Source organism: Odocoileus virginianus, chromosome 8 (genome assembly GCF_023699985.2).
Source record: "Odocoileus virginianus isolate 20LAN1187 ecotype Illinois chromosome 8, Ovbor_1.2, whole genome shotgun sequence".
Taxonomy (NCBI): domain Eukaryota; kingdom Metazoa; phylum Chordata; class Mammalia; order Artiodactyla; family Cervidae; genus Odocoileus; species Odocoileus virginianus.
Window position 1 is genome coordinate 66,876,780 of NC_069681.1, and position 22,086 is coordinate 66,898,865.

Genomic DNA, 22,086 nt, shown 5'->3' on the forward strand with positions numbered 1-22,086 from the left:
TTTAGAATTCTGTTAAGTGGTTTAAGATATTTAGTATAGGTAAGAATGTGAAGTGAATTGCTAATGACACATACAGAATGATTTTAATGGGCTCATCTTTTGTCACTTATCACATTGTATGTGGTAAATTACTAGTTACCTTGTAATATGAATTCTAATAAATGTATTATCCAGGAGTATTGATAGAATTTTAACAGAGATATACAAATTTAGTTTCCATATGCATTCACTGTAATAATTCTGACATATTACTAAATGGATTATGTCTCTATATATGCCAATAGAAATTAAAAAAAAACCATAGTGCTGTCATTATTAATTTATCATTCATATTTATATTAGATTATTGAAAGTAAGACTGAAGTGAAGTGAAGTCGCTCAGTTGTGTCTGACTCTTTGTGACCCCATGGACTGTAGCCTACCAGGCTCCTCCATGCATGGGATTTTCCAGTCAAGAATCCTGGAGTGGGTTGCCATTTCTTTCTCCAGGATTTCTTCCTGACCCAGGGATTGAACCCAGGTCTCCCACACTGTAGGCAGATGCTTTACTGTCTGAGTCCCAAAAATAAGCCCGCAAAAATAAAATTACCCCGAAAGTAAGACTGGCAAATGTTAAAATTTCAGTTTCTATTGCCTGTTAATTTTTTTCAATTTTTGCTATGCATTTTCTCTGCCTTTTATTAAAATCTCCACCAACATAACCTTGAAAAATTGCCGTGTAGATAATAGTCATAAAATGTAAAACTTCTTCTATAAGATTTAGCATCTCTACAAAGTCCAAAGAAAGTCTGAGTAACTTGTCATGGTTTAATATCTTACATTATATATGATACTGCAATCATCAGTTGAAAGTGCCTCAGGTGCCTATTGCAAATAAAAAAACAGCCAAAAATGTACAAAATAAGCCAAAATAATTTATAAGTTTCTGATCACATATTAGTATTCAATGGAATAAATGTAACAAAATCATAAAGTTTCAAAAGCAATAATACATAATAATGCATGATTCAGTATTTAATTGGATTATCAACATTTTTTAAAATATGTAGTATATAAATGCTTGATTTTCAGATTGTTTCCTCCCATTGGGTGCTTTCTGAGTTTGAGAAGAGTGTATCATAAGACTGAGATGATTAAACCATAAAACTTCATTAGATGGTTCTTTAAACAGAAAAAAAAAAGTTAAAAATGAGAGTTCAAGAATTATTTTCAGTACTGAGACTTGGCCAGGAATGTCCATGGTCAGTAACTTGAAAACATAGGAAAATTAACAGAAAACAATTGCTACAGTATAGATTCATTTTTTTTCAACAAAGATGGACTATAATTTTATTTTAAATAAGTAAACATGTTATTTCATATAATTTTGGGACACCACAAAATAATCCACATTTTAACTGAGCATATATTTCCTTCTGTTATTTTACATATTCCTCTGGTAATACAAGGTGATTATGAAGATAAACTCTGGGGTTAGATACCAGTGTTCAAATTCCAACTCTATCATTTAGTTGCTTTGTAAATTTGGGCAAGCTACTTAACCTCTGTTGCCTAGGCTTTGTCACCTGTGAAAGAGGGTAATAATGAGATCTTTTTCATAGAGTTGTTATGAATATTAAATGTGTTTATCATAACTAAACAGCTTAACATAGTGTCTAGCAAAGAGAATATGACATTTTATTATTACCTATTAAAATGTTAAAATAAAAATACATCAATGTTTCAGTAATATTGAAGACACACATCTAAAATTTGATCAAATTGGGATCCATTATGTTCAATTAAAATCATAGCAAGATTTTATTTTTGCAGATTCCTGTAATAAATTTCAAAGGCAGTAGTAAATATATATATATATTTTATTTTTAAACAGCACTCTATAAGATTAATTAAAAGGAATCGACTGTTTTTAGCTTGTAGGAGCTGAGTAAGTGCTAAGAATGTCTTTTTGCTTATTTCACAATTGGTTCTCTTTGTTGTCAAGGTAACGATTTAACAATCACCTTTTCTTACTGCCTCCCTCCTCCCTGAAAAAAGGCATGTACAAACAGATCAGTCCTTTTAAAACTGAAACTAAAAATGTGAAGTGGAAAACACAGATTGATTTTATGTGCATGTAGCAATATTTTTAAGCTCTAGGCGAGGGTTCTTCGGTGGTCTGGTTTACAAGATAAGGAATCATTTCTCCCAGGTATTCAGGTATAATTTCTTCATACCAGATATTAACAGTTGCATGACATTAATAAAGGCTGTCTTTTATTGAGTACTTACTATTTATTATCCAGTGTACTTTATGTACTTCAAATGCATTTATTTAAAAAAAAATTCTTCTAAATCACCTAAAGGTCAAATTTAAGTTTCCATTTTATAGCTGTGAAAATTTTTACTCAGATGAAATGCTTGTCCAAGTTGTAAAAGGAGTAGAACTGGTAGGATTTGAATCCAGCCATGTGTCTCCATGAATATTAACTCTTGTTCATAAGCTTCCAAAAGTCTTTTTGGTTTCAAAAGCTCATATCTGTAACAAAATCACATACATTCCTTCCTTGGCAAACCCTCTAGATATTTACAATTTTTCACATTTTTAGTATGTCATATTTCATCTAAAACATAGAAATGTGTTTGTGTATGCTATTGAGAGTGAGGCCCTGCTTAGGTGAGCTGTTTTTTCACAGTTAAAATGACCCAGATTCTTGTAAGTCACCAAATACTCTTCAGGAATATTGCACTTTTCAAAGATGCATTAACACTTTCAGATTTCCAGAGCATTTTACTGCCTAGTGGTAATGTACTTAGGGAATTGAGTTAATGTATCTTATATAAGTGACTATATTTTAAGGAGTAGGCACAGGATAAATATGGCAAGCCATGTGTTGGATATGCACATGTACTAAAATTCAACAGAAGGATATAGAATTCTAAGTATAAAAGTGCCTTAAGTCATGCCATTTCTTTTCATATTTGATTTCCTTGTTATTTTCTCTTTCTCATTTATATGTATATATACATACTTACAGATGTCATGATTCAAACTAGCAAGGGAGGATCTGTCATATTTATTTAATTGAGAAAGGAATTATACTAATATAGAAGTGACATTAATCAGTACTTGCTAATCACTTATAGAGAATAGAAGCATTCCTATGAAACAAACAAACAAAAAACTAGAGAGAAAAGGAAAGGAAAAGTAGAGTTATTGGATTTTAGGAACTCACCTGAGACCATTTCAGAAAGTGGACTAAGTCTAGAAAAAAGGCAGGCAGCATATTGCATAGTATCTGCCCTCTGCCATTAGCTTTGAAAGATGATTCAAGTGCTCCATCCCAGAAGTACTTTCTTTATCAGGGTCAGATATAGCAGACAAAATGTTCATGAATGTGTTAATAGCTCAGTCGTGACCAACTCTGTGAGACCCCATGGGTTGTAGCCCACTGTGTTCCTCTCTCCATAGGATTCTCCAGGCAAGAATACTTGAGTGGGTTGCCATGTCCTTCTCCAGGGGATCTTCCCAACCCAGGTATCGAACCTAGGTCTTCTGCATTGCAGGTAGATTCCTTATCACTGAGCCACCAAGGAAGCAAATGTCCATGACAGAAGGATAGAGAAGAGAGGGGATAAAACTAAAGAGCAAGAGAGAGAGAGAAAGCGAGTGGAAAGGAAACCTTAATGGAATGAGAAGCTTGCAGAAAATAGTAATTCAAGCCTCCATGTACAAAAAGGGCCCACCTGAGCTACTGCATCATCCATGAATTGAGTGAACCATCACCACATCTAAAAGGAATAGTTGATAATTTTAAAAATAAAATGTAATAAAAATGGTCAGTAACATAGAAGGAATTATATCAGAATCAAGTTGGTCATGGATAGCTTTGAGAGTAAGGGATCCAATTTAAGTCTTTGATTACAATTGAAGTAGTTCTGTCTTTCTTATTCCCTTCTTTCCTCCCTCCCTTTTTTCTTTTTTTTTGCTTAATTTTGTCTTGTTTTTTTAAAACAAATCTTAAAATTCAATATTAATATACCCTGTATATTTAAGAAGATATCCACTAAAACAACATTAATAATATGGTTTTGTCATAGCAAATATTTCTTTTTATACAAACAAGTATGTTACTATCTTCATTAAAACAAATTAAACTGTCAACTGTAACTGCATGCCAAATTATTAAATTTATAATCAATTTTGAAGCAATATGAAAAGAAATTAAAGCTGTATTTTTAAAAATGGATATAATGCAGTCTCAAAATGATATGGTGGTGGTTTAGCAGTTAAGTCATATCTGACTCTTGCGATCCCGTGGACCTGTCAGGCTCCTCTGTCCATGAGATTCTCCAGGCAAGAATACTGGAGTGGGTTGCCATTTCCTTCTCCAGGGGATCTTCCCAACCCAGGAATCGAACCCAGGTCTCCTGCATTGCAGGCAGATTTACCAACTGAGCTATAAGGGACATAAGTAAAACTGAACAGGACCTTGTGGGGCTCCTGGCCACAGAAGACTTTCCGCCCCCCATTTCTTGTTTGTAGGAAATAGACTCCAGCCTCCATAACTTTCTCTGAGTCACAAAGGGCAGATTAGAACAGTTGCTAATCAGGGAGGGGTGTGGTTGCAGAGAGAAAGGAGAAGCAGCCAAGTGCATCCTCAAGGCAGCACCCTGCCCGACACTATCTTTGAGCTCTTTATAGAACTAAGTGAAAGTGAAAGTGTCAGTCAGTCTCTCTGTGACCCCTTGGACTTTAACCAGCCAGGCTGCTCTGTCCATGAAATTCTCCAGGCAGGCATGCTGGAGTGGGTTGCCATTTCCTCCTCCAGAGGGTCTTCCCAACCCAGGGATCATCTTCCCTAGTGGCTCAGTCAGTAAAGTCTGCCTGCAATGCGGGAGACCCCTGTTTGATTCCTGGGATCACAAAGAGTTGGACTTGCTGAGTGATTTTGCTTCATGAAGCTCTTCAAGAAGACCACCTGAAGCCAGATTAAAGGAATCCCAGAAATTCATCAGACCACCTGAGACCAGATTAAAGGAGTACAGGGCCTGCCCACACCCTAATCCTTAACAGCAACCTGAATCTTGAACCATTGCTATAAAACTCAGCAAATCCTTCCAGGTGGAAAGTTTTGAGGGGCATGAGCTTACTGTATTACCCTTTGACTGACAAAGCAATAAAGCCATTCTTTTCTCTGTGTGTGTGTGTGTGTGTGTGTGTGTGTGTGTGTGCGCGCGTGCATGCGTGTGTGTGTGTGTGTGCGTGTGTGCGCGCGCACATGTGCGCATGCGTGCACTGTCCCTCAATTATGTCTGACTCTGCGATTTCATCTGTAGTCAACTAGGCTTCCCTGTCCATGGAATTTTCCAGGCAAGAACAATGTCCATGCCATTTTCTCCTCCAGGGGATCTTCCCTATCCAGGGATCAAATTCAAGTCTCTTGTGTTTCCTGCACTGGTAGGCGAGTTCTTTACCAATGTGCCACCTCTGAAAGTGAAAGTGAAAGTGTTAGATGCTCAGTCTTGTCCAACTCTTTGCGACCCTGTGGACTGTAGCCCACCAGTCTCCTCTGTTCATGGAATTCTCCAGGCAAGAATACTGGAGTGGGTCAGCCATTCCTTTCTCTACCTCTACTTCACCCCAAACTGTCCCTAACATTTGATTTAGCACTGGTGCACAGAGGCTGAGTTTTCTGCAATATGAGAAAGACATAAATGTCTTGGCAATAGGGATATTTTTGACCCAACTCTTTTTTTAGGTGAAGAGGAACTAAAAAGCCTCTTGATTAAAGTGAAAGAGGAGAATGAAAAAGTTGGCTTAAAGTTTAACATTCAGAAAACTAAGATCATGGCATCTGGTCTCATCACCTCATGGGAAATAGATGGGGAGACAGTGGAAACAGTGTCAGACTTTATTTTGGGGGGCTCCAAAATCACTGCAGATGGTAACTGCAGCCATGAAATTAAAAGACACTTACTCCTTGGAAGGGAAGTTATGACCAACCTAGATAGCATGCTAAAAAGCAGAGACATTACTTTGCTAACAAAGGTCCGTCTGGTCAAGGCTATGGTTTTTTCCTGTAGTCATGTATGGATGTGAGAGTTAGACTGTGAAGAAGGCTGAGGCTGAAAAATTCATGCTTTTGAACTGTGGTGTTGGAGAAGACTCTTGAGAGTCCCTTGGACTGCAAGGAGATCCAACCAGTCCATCCTGAAGGAGATCAGTCCTGGGTGTCCATTGGAAGGACTGATGCTGAAGCTGAAACTCCAATACTTTGGCCACCTCACACGAACAGTTGACTCATTGGAAAAGACCCTGATGCTGTGAGGGATTGGGGGCAGGAGGAGAAGGGAACGACAGGAGATGAGATGGCTGGAAGGCATCACTGACTCGATGGGCATGAGTTTGAGTAAATTCCGGGAGCTTGTGATGGACTGGGAGGCCTGGCATGCTGCGATTCATAGGGTTGCAGAGTCGGACACGACTGAGCAACTGAACTGAACTGATAAACCACCCCTACCTCCTACACACACACACACATACACACACACACACACACACACACACTCATCCATTCATAAATGAGTTCCTTAGAAAGCACTCCTGTTGAATATTGTGTTTACAGAATAATATTCTTGCATATATTTTTGTCCAACTTTATTCCTTAACTTTGTCTCCTTGGGTGCAGAATGATTAGATCTGTATGGGCATGCTTGTAATATCAGGTATCTAAGCATCTCTAGAAAATACATAGAAGTCCTTAGAAAACTTCTCTGTAGAAGGAGTATATTCACAGCTTTATTCAACTCATTACCAATGTGAAATACTTTAAATATGGAAACATTATGTGTAGCCTAATTGTTAACACAAGACAAATTTTAGTTTACACAGCCATTGAACAAACAGTAATTTTATCATTCATACTTTATCCATGAATAAATTAAGCTATTAAGTAAATATATATGTGCCTTGCATTTGAGAGACATTTAATAGATAGTATTACCATTATTACAGTACAGCAAGCAGGGTAGGTATTGTCACGATGTGTAAGGGAAGATAAATTATGAGAGTGGTTAATAAAGATTGTTAATGCTAAGAGATTCATGACTGAGTCAGAGAAATGAGTTATCCGCCTTATATTTTTAAAAGGTGAATTTTTTATTGTGTCAAGAATAGACCACGTCATTAGAGAAATGCCTGAGATGAAGATAGCTTGGACCAGAGTGGTGCCAGTAGATATATTGAGAAGTAGACTAATTCTAAGATGATTTTTAAAATCAAGAATTTGCCAGCAGGTTGGAGATAGTGTGTGAAAAAAACAAACCAAGGATGATTGGAAGGAATTATTGGAATTGTGAGAAGGGAGGAGAACTTATACAATTCCTAGTAAACAGACTTGCAGAATTTACTATGCATAGATTTCTTGCTACAAGAAACCAAGAATAGTGGTTGACTTTGTACTGGGACCCTGGTAATGCTCACTAGATGTTCACTTTCCATTCTGTTAAATTTAGTTTTTTCATGTTGTTTGAATTGATTTTATCATGTGTACATATTAAAATATTTGTAAACATATAAAAGAAAAGAAAAAGAGCTTAAACATTGTCTCCTTTGTGAAGATTTCTCATATTTCATGTTCATAATTAGTTTCTTAGTGCTCCTTAGAACATCACATCTTACATTAAAAATAAAAGTCCACTTCTTCATTGGATTAGGAATTCTTCCATGTTAAGTAGCATCTCACATTAAATAGTTTTACCATTAACCCCTCTGCAAATCCAGAAAGCCAGCAACAAGTGCTGAATGAGTAAGAGAAATCTTTTGTGGAAATTGGTGCTCTCTAGAAATTGGTGCTCTCAAGTCATCAGAAGGACGTTCAAATTTAAAAAAAATTGTGAATAATTTCAATTAAATATTATCCATTTGTTTACCTCTAAGTCTAAAGAAGTTATTCTAGAGTGTATTTCCCAAAATCCTGTGTTAAGATTCCCTGATAACTATGGTAACACAGTTTCCTATCACCTCAGGTCTATTAAATCTTTTTCTCCTCAAACATGAAAGTTTGAAAACCAAATCTTCACTTAATTAGAAGCCATTAAAGGACAAGTAATAATGATAAGACATCTTTTTAGAAAGATTAGCCTTGAAGTAAGATGTAGAATAAACTCACTGGTAGTGGGATCTTTAGATGCTACATTGCCCATTTTAGTATGGAGTCCTCAACCAAAACAATGGAAATAGAAAATGCAGGTAAGTTCTGTGAAATCCTTAGGCAGTCTGAGACTATAGGAAAGGAGGGTACAACAGATATTTAAGGGAACAGAAAACTTGAAAGAGTATCTCCTTATTTACTGGCTTGAGGGAATGCTGATACCATAAACCAAGATAAAGGATTCTTGCAAAAGCAGCAGAATGATTGGTGAAATGGGAAAGTGGGAAATGGGGAGGGCATAGGAATTTAGCAATGGATTTGTTGATTTAGAAACAATAATGTATCAGTGAATACAAAAAGATAAAAATTTCTAATATGAATACTTTTTTTTTTCTCTCCTCTTTGGTGGAGAAGGGGATGGAGAGGAGGAAGAATGTAGATGGAGAAAAAAGAATGTTATTGAATTGAACGGAATTAAAAATTGTGTCAAGAGACATAGTTGCATTTCTGTGAGAAAAAATAATTTGTTGATATTTGAAAAAAGTAATTCCAGAGTCTAGCTTCTATATTTTTTATTATAATGCTTTATTTCTCTTGGTGAGTTGGTGCTTTGTGAAGAACATATTGAGAACATTAAGATTTGGTGAAGGCAAGCTTTTCTTACTTAGCAAATTTCAAGGACTCTGCATAAAATTATAATAGTAATTTTTCCTTTAGTTTAAATGAGTAGTTATTGAATTTATCTCATTAATACATTTAATAAAACATTTCATTGGCTTATATAGAGGAGCTTCCACTTAAAGTCTGTACATCTGTTTTAGTAAAATAAACATGGGTATCTAATTTCTGTGGGATTAGTTCAGTTCAGTTCAGTCACTCAGTCATGTCCGACTCTTTGCTACCCTATGGACTGAAGCATGCAAGGCCTCTCTGTTCATTGCCAACTCCTGGAGTTTACTCAAACTCTTGTCCATTGTGTTGGTGATGCCATCCAGCCATCTCATCTTCTGTCGTCCCCTTCTCCTCCTGCCCCCAATCCCTCACAGCATCAGGGTCTTTTCCAATGAGTCAACTCTTCGCATGAAGTGGCCAAAGTATTGAAGTTTCAGCTTCAGCATCAGTCCTTCCAGTGAACACCCAGGACTGATCTCCTGTAGGATGGACTGGTTTGATCTCCTTGCAGTCCAAGGGACTCTCAAGACTCTTCTCCAATACCACAGTTCAAAGCATCAATTCTTTGGCACTCTGCTTTCTTTATAGTCCAACTCTCACATCCATACATGACTACGGGAAACACCATAGCTTTGACTAGACAGACCTTTGTTGGCAAAGCAATGCCTCTGCCTTTTAATATGCTGTCTAGTTTGGTCATAACTTTTCTTCCAAGGAGCAACAGTCTTTTAATTTCATGGCTGCAATCACCATCTGCAGTGATTTTGCAGCCAGGAAAATAAAGTCTTTCACTGTTTCCACTGTTTCCCCATCTACTTGCCATGAAGTGATGGGGCCAGATGCCATGATCTTCGTTTTCTTGATGTTGAGTTTTAAGCCAACTTTTTACTCCCTTCTTTCACTTTCATCAAGAGGCTCTTTAGTTTTTCTTCACTTTCTGCCATAAGTATGATGTCATCTGCATATCTGCTCCTAAGTCACTTCAGTCGTGTCCAACGCTGTGCGATCCCAAAGACAGCAGCCCACCAGGCTCCCCTGTCCCTGGGATTCTCCAGGCAAGAACACTGGAGTGGGTTGCCATTTCCTTCTCCCATGCATGAAAGTGAAAAGTGAAAGTGAAGTTGCTCAGTCGTGTCCCGTCTCTTCGTGACCCCATGGACTGCAGCCTACCAGGCTCCTCCCTCCATGGGATTTTCCAGGCAAGAGTACTGGAGTGGGGTGCCGTTGCCTTCTCCCTGCATATCTGAGGTTATTGATATTTCTCCTGGCAATCTTGATTCCAGCTTGTGCTTCATCCAGCCCAGTGTTTCTCGTGATGTACTCTGCATATAAGTGAAATTAGCAGTGTGACAATGTACAGCCTTGAGGTACTCCTTTCCCTATTTGCAACCAGTCTGTTGTTCCATGTCCAGTTCTAACTGTTGCTCCCTGACCTGCATACAGATTTCTCAAGAGGAAGGTTAGGTTGTCTGGTATTCCCATCTCGTTAAGAATTTTCCAGTGTTTGTTGTGGTCTACACGGTCAAAGGTTTTGGCATAGTCAGTAAACAGTAGTAGATGTTTTTCTGGAACTCTCTTGCTTTAGACAATTGTTTATCTTTAATAATAATTTCACAAAGAAGCAAAGTAAGAGAGTAAACAGCATTTTGAATATTTGTATATATGCTGAGTTTATCAAAGAGCCGAGCTCAGTGTTCATTCTTCTAGGATGCTGTGGTTACTTTAAGGTAACAAAGCATGAGAAAGGTTTTTGATGTGAATAAAACTAGACAGTGTACTGCCTACCTTAATAGTATAATCATTTTGAAGTATATAAATCATACTAATTGAGCTGTCACATATACTTATATTTTACTAAAATTAATTTTATGTATGTTTAACTGGCAATTTAGCTGTAATACAAAGATCAACTACTTAGTCTGAATCATTATAATACTGTTAAATTCATGTTGTGACAAGATTTAAACAATTTCTAGTGCATTATATGGTCACTTTTCTATATTCAAATTCCTGAATTTGCTCAAATATATTATAGTCTACTATAAAATGTTTTCCATTATTTGAATTCTGGTAATATCAAGATTGCATTAAGTTCATCCAAGGTTAGGATCTTGATACTTTTGATTTTCACGAGCTCTTGTTTTGTTGATGCTGCAGTGTAAATCAGTTCTCCTTCTTGCTATTAAATCACTCAAGTCACATTTCCCCCAAGTTGGTGCAGATGTATAAATTGCTACTGCTGAAACTTCACTTTACACCAGATGTTCAAGAAAGGCTAATATGCTTTCACCCTAAATATGGCTTAGTTGTTGCCTTTCTATAGAAAATATGTGTTAAATAGAATAAGATGGTATCCCTAAAGAAGGTGAAGATTGGTGTAGCCAAGTACTAGCAGATGAAAAATTAACATCAATTAATTAGATATATCCTATTTCACATGAAATAGAAGTTAGAAGTTTTGGACACAAGAATCAAATTTCCAGAACACACAGCAACATTAGGATACTTACACTTGTCCCTTCCTAAATCCTCCCTTTTCTAAGAGTGTCGCCCAACTTCAGAAGCTATGCCCAGGCACTTTCCTACAAATAGTCCACTTGCTGTCCCCCTTCCCGAGTAAACAGAAAAGTAATGGATTTGTTCCTTTAAGCATGGCCAAGCCTTTGATTACCTCTATTACTTCACAGTCCCTATATCTGGCTATTAAATTGTGCAATTTTCCTTCATCATAGAGTCAGGCGGCTTCAGGTTGAGCACACTGTATTCTGTCTTCTAATTCCAGTAAAGTCAATTATATAAACTCTTTTGCTTTTACAAAATGCTCTTTAGCACACTGGTTCCCTCATAGCAGGAAGAGCCAAGCAAAGAAAATTGTGGAACCTTTTCAGGTATAACTCTGTTCTGCTCAGCAGGTACATTTATTACTAATGGGTAAAATAGTCTCCTTTTTTTAGCTACATAATGCTTCTGAAGCCTTCCGTTTTCTGGTTTTGATAGACATTCCAGTTACACTGAAAGAGGAAGGTGAATACCATTGATCTCACTGTGAAGCTGTGCAGGAACAGATTTTTTTTTTTTTAATCATTTGCTTTGCTTTATAAGTCAGTGACTATACTTGTCTTAATCGGCTGATTTGCATTATATACTGGGGTCCTTCCTGGCTTAAACACTTGAATCTGCTTACTGGTCTGTGTCAATACTAATAAAGAGAGGGCATTCCAATATTTTGGTTTCTTATTTTACAAAATAAATATTTGAGCAGAAAGAATGCCATCGATCACTTTGTTGTATATCGTGTAAAATGGATATGCTCTCTAATTCCGGCATCAGTTAAATTTAAATTCTTAATGCTGATGGATTGCTTTACCTTTTTTCTCTCCCAGATGTACTTATGTATGAATAAATAATTACAGAATCATATGTAAATTCACGGCTGGTTTAAGCGAATACTGGATCAAATGTTCTTTGCTAACAATGACTAATTGCACCTTTGAGGAACTTATGATGATTTTGGTGTGGGAGGAAAAAAAAATTTCCTGTTTTGTATATGATATTTCTACATCTGAGCACAATATCTTATAAACACTGTTAGGATGTAAAGAGAGTGAATCCAAGGGATCCAGCAAATTGTATTCTGGGTTTTAATCACCTTGCTACTCAAAATAAAGTTCAGGAATCAATACACTGGAAACATCAGCTTCCCTTGGAAACTTGGTGAAAATGTAGAATCCCAAGCTCAAATCTTCTGAATCACAAACTGTGTCTTAAATTCCCACTAAATTCTGAAAATTCCTGGTTGACCTTTCTGCCTTTTGTCTGTCTTTCCCCTCTGATTATTGTTTGGTACACCACAAACCTGCATGTTGCAAAATACAGTCAGGGTTGAACAGACATCCCTCAAATTTTATATAATATGTTTTGTTAAACAGTCTGGAATTCTATCTGCCATTCAGAAAAAGAAGGGATAGCCTTTGACACCTGAGAAAAAGCATTCTTGCACTCTCTCGAATTCAAAGGGTAGAATAAAGTTCATAATCTTAAGGAATTCTCTATATGGAGAGCCTAGGCCTAAAAGGCTTACCTTGTGATTCAGATGGTAAAGAATTCGCCTGCAATGCAGGAGACCTGGGTTCGATCCCTGGGTTGGGAAGATCCCCTGGAGAAGGGAAAGGCTACCCAATTCCAGTATTCTGGCCTGGAGAATTTCAGGGACTCTATAGTCCCCGGGTCGCAAAGAGTCTGACACGACTGAGTGACTTTCACTTTCAGGCCTAAAGAGGTAGTTCTCCTTGCAAAGTATCACTTAAGAGGGACTAGTCTTCTAACTCAAATTCAAACATGTTGCTATTGTTATTGTTTAGCATGTCTGACTCTTTTGTGACCCCCTGGACCATAACCCTGCCAGGCTCCTCTGTCCATGAGATTTTCCCAGCAAGAAAACTGGAGTGGGTTGTCATGCCCTGCTCCAGGGGATCTTCCCGACCCAGGGATCGAACTCTTGTGTCTTGTGTCCTCTCTTGATGGCAGACGGATTCTCTCTCACTGAGCTACTGAGGAAGCCCAATTGTAAATATATACAGTATTATATTTGGTGACCCAGACATGCATCATACCATTTGTAAGGAATTTTATTTTTGATGTCTTGTGCATCTGGTGATATCACATCTCAGTTTAAATAAAAAATAACTGACATTTTTTCCACAATTGTCTGGCTACCGATTGTTAAAATTTGGTAGTAGCACATATCCACTAGATTCATTTTCCTGAATCGCTATTCTGCAGTAGACAATAGAAGTCTTTTCTCCCTAAGTTTTGAGTAATCGTAGTAACTAGCACACTTGGAGGGACTGACCTGCAAAGCCATAAAACTTGTGATATCTCTTATTTCTCTGTGTTTCAAGAATTTAAGCATTTAAAGGTTTCAAATTGTTTAAATCATAGGCCAGTGTTTCCAAACCTTGCTTTCACATTAGCTTCACTTGGTGTATTTAAAATATTCCAGAGCTCAGACCACATTCCAGCCCAGTTAAGCCACAATCACTGAAGGTAGTACACAGATACCAGTATTTTCTTAGGTTCCCCAGCTGATTTGAATGCTCAGGCAATTTTGTGTGTTATTGTCATAGACAAAGATGTGATCGTGGTTGATTTAATAAACTCTCATGTTTAGCTGATCATTCACTGAATTTAATCCTCAAGTGAACAACTCATGCATGCCCCAGCCAAACTTTCCAGATGAATGCCCTCCCTTGATTCTGTATTTCTGATAACGACACTTTCATTCTCCAAAACTTTAAAGTTTTGACTGTCAAAACTAGCTTTGACTCTTCCTTGTTTCAGTTTTTAAGCTTCATTTCTCCAATCCGATTCCTTCAAATAAATAAATATGTTAAGAGCTGGAGCTGGGATTTAGTTATTACTTTTTGCCCTTGTAGCATTCTGCACAGATTTTTGTAGATAATTGCAGTATTGCCTTAGTTAAGGAGCTGGAGAGAGGGATGATTTATACCATTGGCCAATTTCCATGGTATGGATCCTCACATCATAGCTGATTTCATGGTAATGATGGCTTGCACAATCCATAATATATAACAATCAGCTGTGAGCTGGCTCCGGCTCACCATTGCATCATATCCTCAAAAAGTATAGGTGCTGCATGGGATCCCTGAGTAAGGATTAGGATACTTAGGGTAAGGGCTCTGATTACATGTGAATTTTGATATTAACCTCTGTTCACTTGTATGTTAAGCTGTCTAACTTTATAGTCCAATTTAGTCATCTATTCAATAACTAAAATGTTAGCATTTGCTACTGTCATATTTTTCTTCACAATTTACCTTAAATCACATGTTGCTTAATGCAACTGATATTGTACCTCAAGCAGCTATTTACTAATCCTCAAAGCACTGCATACAATACTTCTGAAAAATGAAAGGACTATACAGACATAGAAAACAACAAACTTTTAAATTGTAGGTTTCACATTTTATGCATATTGCTGTAATATGTCTCATTCATTCTGTCTCATTTATTCTGTCTCCTGCAGGTAAGGCAAAATTGTAATCTAGTTTTAGCATAATATTAATTATTTTTCAAATAACCAATTATATGGACTACCAGCTTGTTTTTAATAACTTGGAAGGTGTATGCATTAAAAAAGTGTAAGTTTTTTAAACTAAAATCATTATTTTGCTGACCTATTTCTTAACATCAATATTACTTCTAAACATTTTTCTGCACTCAACTTAAAAGACTAATTTTAATTCAGTGAAGTCTGGGAAGAATAGAAACATACAGCATCCCAGAGGAACTTGAAGATTAAAAAGTATTTTTGGCTAAAGATGATTTATTTAGTTTTGATATAACTGAAAGTATGCAAAGGGAATTTTCTAAAATGTAACAAATGTGATTTGTAGTCTTAAATTCCACATGAATGAATAATCAAAGCAGTATATGAGTCAGGCATAATCTTTTAAGAAGGTTTAATGTGGTAGTGATATCTTAGGAGCTAACTCCCGATTAATTTATTTTAGCATTTTGAGAATAGTCTCTTGCGGATTTCATCAGTGATGGGTGAATAGAGGATGTGGACAGTCTAGATTCTTGACCGGCATTAACCTTCCTTGTTTTAGCATCTAATAATTGGTCTGAACAGATATGAAAAATCTGTGGCCAACTTCTCTTGTTGTATTCATTCCATAATCTAATCAATATTATTATTTGTTTTTAAATGAAGAAACAACCAGGGGAGGTAACGCTTCCTGTATTGCACCTTTGCTGAGATTCTGAAATGATGAGGCTGGTGTCACCATCCTCGCATGCTGGAGGAGTTGGGCATTTCTGTAGTGTTGAGGGAAGGAAGTCTACCTCTCCTGTTGACTCCGTCATTCAGCAGTTATACCTATCTCTCCCACTGACTCATCTTTGTGACCTTGAACATAGGCACTTAAAAGCCCTAGTCTCTTTATCCCAGTTCCTTCAAAACAGGAAGGTGGTTTAAATTTAACCGTCTCTCAGTACTATTCGTATAACATCCATTCAATGCTTTGCGGTTCCCCTGAGAAAAGTCCCAGGCTTTTTATAATTTTCTGTTATCTGTTAGTTATGTTCCTGCTTTTGAAATTTGAATTTTCCCTCACTTGGCAGAGTTTCCTGAATAACCACCATTTCTCTCTACAGTTATTGACATCCTACTGTCACCATGTAGAAAATTCTTGTCAAGTAAGTCATATTGGGCCAGAGTAGTAATTCCCCCATGGTTTCCTGTTTCTTGTTAAAGTAGCTTCAGGCTGATAAAGCTCTTCAAATTAGAAAAGGTAGCAGTCCTGCATTTATGTATTTGTATTATATTTATAAATTATGAAACTGTGTTTCTCTGTCTTTCTTGTCTCCCTTGCCTATTATTTAAGTTTATAGTTCAGTATACTTCAGAATTATGTTTTTAATGCCACTGACTTTTTGTCATGCTAAGTTTAAACAATATAACAATATTTATATTTTATATGTCTAGCTGGAAGTCAATATTGTCACAAAATCTGTAAAATAGAACAGTATAGGATAAAAATACTAAAATGGCCCTATTGATTTAACAAATGAAACAGCACACATTTTCTGTTACTGTTCTTATGGTTGCTGTCCTTCACCTCTTTTGTCTGGAATACGGATGCTTTTTAAATAAACAGATTGGAGCTGTAAACTGGAGGTGAGGTTTAGACAGTGATATTATGCATGAAAAGTACAATTGCACACCTTCTTACCGTATTTTGGTGAGCTGTGCATGATTTACACAATCTACATAAATGTTAAAGGATTCTTGGCAACCCACTCCAGTATTCTTGCCTGGAAAATCTCATGGACAGAGTAGCCTAGCAGGCTACAGTCCGTGGGGTAACAAAGAGTCCTGCATGACTGTGTGATTTTCACTTTCATTCTCATAGCATGACCAGAGATAACTTTAAATTTAGAATTCAATTTTATAAACAGATATTTATTTGATGTTATAGTATTAAACATTAATGTATAGCTTTAAGCATGATAATACACTTTGTCTTCAAGTTCATTAAGAATGGGATGGAAATGAGCACCAACGAAGTTGGATATGAAATGGCAATCTTCTGACTGCCTTGCTAGTACTCCTCTAAGGAACAGACTATAGTTGCCATTTATTTCATGGTTTTATATTTTTAAGTCCTTTGGAAATTGACACCAATGAACAATGAACATCCTTCCAATGTATTAACACAAACAGAAAATTTACTAAACTCCACAATTTTTTTTAATTCAAAAGTAAAACCTTATATCATTGTCATCGATAGCTTCCACTTGGCAAAAATGAGCATCTTTCTATTATTCAGCCAGAGATGATACCCTGTGTCACACATGCTGTCAGCTCTCCATCCCTCTGCATTGTTGCACCAGGTGACAGCCTTGGTCCAGAGCTGGCCCCTGCAGCGCTGTAAACAACCCTGAAGCAGAAGCATGAATTTACATGCCTCTGCGACTCAGCTGCTTACATTCTTTCCCTCTGGGTCAGCCTTTCCACCAGCAACTTACTGCAGGCATAATATCTTCTACCTGAGATATCAGGCTCCTGAAAGTGGTTTTCTTGAGGTTTCACCTGAAAACAGACAACATTGAAATACGGCCAGAAGCAGCATATTTTGGTCCTTTTGCAGTTAAATACCCATCTTCCAAAAAGCATGTTGCTTTAATTTCCTTTCATGTCCATGATATATTTGTCACTAACTTTAGATTTTTTGACATTACCACCTCCTGCAGAAAGTGGTCTTAGGAGAGAACGATGTTCAGTTGATATAATTTGAAATAGTTGTTTAGTTTTTAAGCTAAATGACTTGGCTAACTTTATTACAATATATTTTCTCATGGGAAAAATTGGGGAATGTTACATTATTGTTGTACACATTAAACTGTGCTCTTTGAAAGTCACCATTTCTCTAACAGAAAGAGATGTGTTGTGTTTATACTTTTGCTTCATTTGGAGATGTTGTGGTTTCCTAAGAAGTTGAATTGGATCCATGGATTTTTCTGTATTGTAAATAAGTCTGTAAAAAAACAAAAATATTACATTGAACATTGGTTGATTGTTCTAAATCTAAATAGTATTTAGTTTTTATTTAATTCAGATATGATTATATTTAAGTAAGCATGAATAGAATTGGGATCTGAAATAAGTTAGGCAGAAAATAATTTAAATAAACTGCATATAATGTATAAGGTTGAATACAACCTAACCAGAATTTAGCAGCTTGATATTACATATAATTTAAGAGACTTAGTACCAGACTTTAGAATTATGGTTTTTATTTCATGTAAGATGTCATATTTATAAAAAAGCATGATTTTCCTCTCTGCATGTAGCAATTTGTTCAGTACCATACAGAGGGAATTCACTGACCTGTTTCTAAATCCTTAGGACCTTGAAGTGTACAGTTGATAACAATATAAATAAATATATGTGAGGCTTAAAAACAACAGAAAGCTAGGTTGAGAATGAGATGAGTTAAATAATTTAATATACATCATTCAAAACTGGAGCAGATAGTTTCAGAAATAACATGTGGTATAAAGAAATTGAGCCAAAAAAAAAAAAAAAAAATCAAAACTTTCTCAGGGAAAGCTTCCTAGAGTAGAGAAGGGTGATGGGAGTTAGTCAGTGTGCTTGGGGCTACAAGGGAGGAATTGAAATCTCAATACTTTATATAAAAAAATGGCTCAGCATAACTCAGTTGGTTGCCAACTTTTCTGCACTTTGCAATTACCAGGGGATCTTTTAAAAATATTAATGCCTGGCTCTCACTTCCAGACATTCTGATTTAATTATTATGGGATGTCTGAGCTAGGCTCTGGGATTTTAAAAACCTCCCTAGGCTATTTTAATGTATAGCAATGTTTGGGGAACACTGGCATGAATATGCTATCATTTAGAAAACTAAAATAACTCAGGGAAGTTATTATTATTATTATTATTATTTGTAAACACCCTTTTGTATTTGAAGCTTTCCTTAACTGTGTATAGATGTAAATACTCATTTTATGTTAGAAATGGAAATGCTGTCTTTAACTACTTTGATTCAAAAAGCAGTGCTGGATATTTGGCTTGTCAACAGCCTGTAGATGTATTCAATGAAATTCCATATTATGTTAAAAATGAACATATTGAAGCATTCTATATTAATGAAGATAGATGTCAAAGTAATAAACTTCATTGGGAAAGTAAAACTCAAGAAACATTCATAAAGCATAACATTAAAATACAGTATAATAAGATATGAAATTACTGCTTTTGTTTATGAGTATGTAGCAAACATAAAATGCATAAATAGGCATAATATTTACTAAATTCAGGATAGTGATTACTGCTGGGAAATGTGGGAAGAAATAGGGTTAGGAAGAGGTACACAATTACTATGCTTGATTTCTTTAAATAATATCCCAATCAAATACTGCAAAATGATTGGATTTGGCAAAGCTGATGGTAGTACACATGTGTTAGCTACCCAATTCTTTATTTTTTACTCTGGACTTAACATATTCCATAGTTTCATTAAATAGTTGAGCAAACTGCATATTTACATGCAAAAGGAGTAAAGTGAGGCTTCCTTGGTGGTCTAGCGGTTAAAGTTCCATGCTTCCCCTGCAGAAAGCAGGTGTTCTATCCCTGGTCATGGAAGTAAGTTTCCACATGCCACATGGCATGCCCCCCCACACACACAAAGTATTCTTATATCATATACAAAAACAAGACAAAATAAATTAAAGACTTAAATGTAAGCTCTGAAACCATAAAATTCCTGAAAGAAACACAAGGGGAAATCTTGGCATTGATCTTGGCAAAGCATTTTTAGAATTGACATGAAAACCATAGGCAACAAAAAGCACAGGTAAACAAGTTGGACTACATCAAAATATAATTCTTCCTGACAGTGCAGTAGAAAATCAACAAAGCTAAAAGATAGCACATGGAATGATAGAAAATATTTTCAAATAATTTGTCTGATAAGGGGTTAATATATGAAATATATAAAGAACTCATAAAGCTCAGTAGCCTAATCAGATTGAAAAATAGGCAAAGGGTCTAAACAAACATTTTTCCAAGGAAGACATATAAATGGTCAACAGTTATATAAAATTGTGCTTAGTATTACTAATCAGCAGGGAAATGCAAATCAAAATTAGTGTGATATCACCTCACACTGGATAGAAGGGCAGTTGTCAAAAATAATCAGAAGATAATTTTTTGAAGAATGTGGAGAAAAGGGAACACTTGTGTTGGTGGGAATGTAAGTTAGTACAGCTACTAGTGAAAACAGGATAGGGTTTTCTCAAAGAATTAAAAATTGCCATACTCTAAATTCTAATAATTTAAAGCTGCATGCAACCTAACAATTCCACTTCTAGGTTTAGATCCATTACCATAAAGAGGTACTGTACTTCCGTATTCTTTGCAGTATTATTCACAGTGGCAAAGATATGAAAGCAACCTAAATGGCTATTGGTAAATAAAGAAAATGTGGTATATGTATTCAAAGGCATGTTATTCAGCTTTGAAAAGAAAGAACTTTGCAACAGCATGGATGAACCTGGAGTCCATTGTGCTAAGTGACACAAAAAATCAAGTGTCATGTGGTCTCATTTATATCTGGAATATTAAAAAAAAAAAAAGGTTCATGTTCCTAGTAACAAGGAGAAGAATGGTGGTTACCAAATGTTCCAGTGAGGAAAAAACAGGGATATTATCAAAGGATGCAGATTTTAGTTATAAAACTAATAAGTTTAGAGATCTAATATAGAGCTTGGTGACTATAGTTAATAATAGTGTATTGCATACTTGAAAATTTGATAAGATAATAGATATAAAGTGTTCTCATATAAAAGGTAACTAAGGGAGCTGAAGGATATGTGAATTAAATAAATTGTGGAAATCATTTAAAAATATTCATAAATCAACCATTGCATTTTACATCTAAATACATAAATGAGTTAAAATCATTCTATAGCAAAAATGAAAGATTATTTCTAATTTTACTATTATTCAAAGTACCCAATAAGGTATTAGTTTGTGACAGTTGGTAGGAAAAAAGGAAAACATCCAACTGAACAGTTTGCAATGTATTTCTAACAATTAAGCAAGTTGAGAAAGTTTGAGCATCAGCATGCTGTCATCTCATCGTAGAGCTCATGAACCTCAGAGTTGAGTTTTAATTCAGTAAAACTGAAACAAAAGGCAATTCAAAACAGACAATTTCAACTCTAAGTTTATTCAGTCTTTCAACAGCAGACTGTGGGCTTTAAATTTTTGACTTGAATTTTCCAAATATATATATGTATATATATTATTTTTTTATGTTCAATCATCAGATAAAAGCTTTTTTGTTTTTAATGCTTCAGATTATTCATATATATTGGCATAGTTTCATTTATAAACTTTCAATGATATTGTCTGATAGAAGTTCTAAGTTCTCTTTGTTAAGAGATCTCAAAAGACATTTGAAAACCAGTGTGCCCTCAACACAGAAACTTGAATGTGTATATACATGCAACATTGATCATTCATTTCCATAGCCTGGGAAAACCTCTCTGAAGTTTCCATGTGGGATGCGGGCTGTCTCTTGCATTAGAGTGATATAACTTTGAAAATATTCTCTCTCTCTTTTTTTCCTCTCTTTTCTTTCTTTTGTTGTCGTTGTTGCTGTTCAGTCGCTCAGTCATATCCAATTCTCTGCAACACAATGGACTGCATCACGCCAGGCTTCCCTGTCTTTCACCATCCCCCTGAGTTTGCTCAAACTCATGTCCATTAAGTCGGTGATGCCATCCAACCATCTCAACCTCTGTCCTCTCCTACTCCTCCTGCCTTCAGTTTTTCACATCAGGTCCTTTCCCAATGAGTCGGCTCTTTTCCAATGAGTCGGATCTTTGCATCAGGTGGTCAAAGTATTGGAGCTTCAACATCAGCATCAGCCCTTACAGTGAATATTCACGGTGGATTTCCTTTAGGATTGATAAACTTGATCTCCTTGCTGTCCCAGGGACTCTCAAGAGTGTTCTATAACACCACAGTTCTAAAGCATCAGTTCGGGGCTTCGCCTTTTTAATTGTCCAGCTCTCACATCCATATATGACTACTGGAAAAACCATAACTTTGACAAATCTGACATTTGTAGGCAAAGTAATATCTCTGCTTTTTAATATGCTGTCTAGTTTTGTCATAGGTTTTCTTCCAAGGAATAAGCATCTTTTAATTCCGTGGCTGCAGTCA

The 22,086-nt window shown here is 36.1% G+C and overlaps 1 protein-coding gene across 12 annotated transcripts in view; it reads left to right on the forward strand.

Moving 5' to 3' along the window:
* PCDH9 (protocadherin 9) overlaps positions 1–22,086 on the forward strand; it is a 1,090,977-nt gene that overhangs the window by 885,633 nt on the left and 183,258 nt on the right. The window lies entirely within an intron of this gene.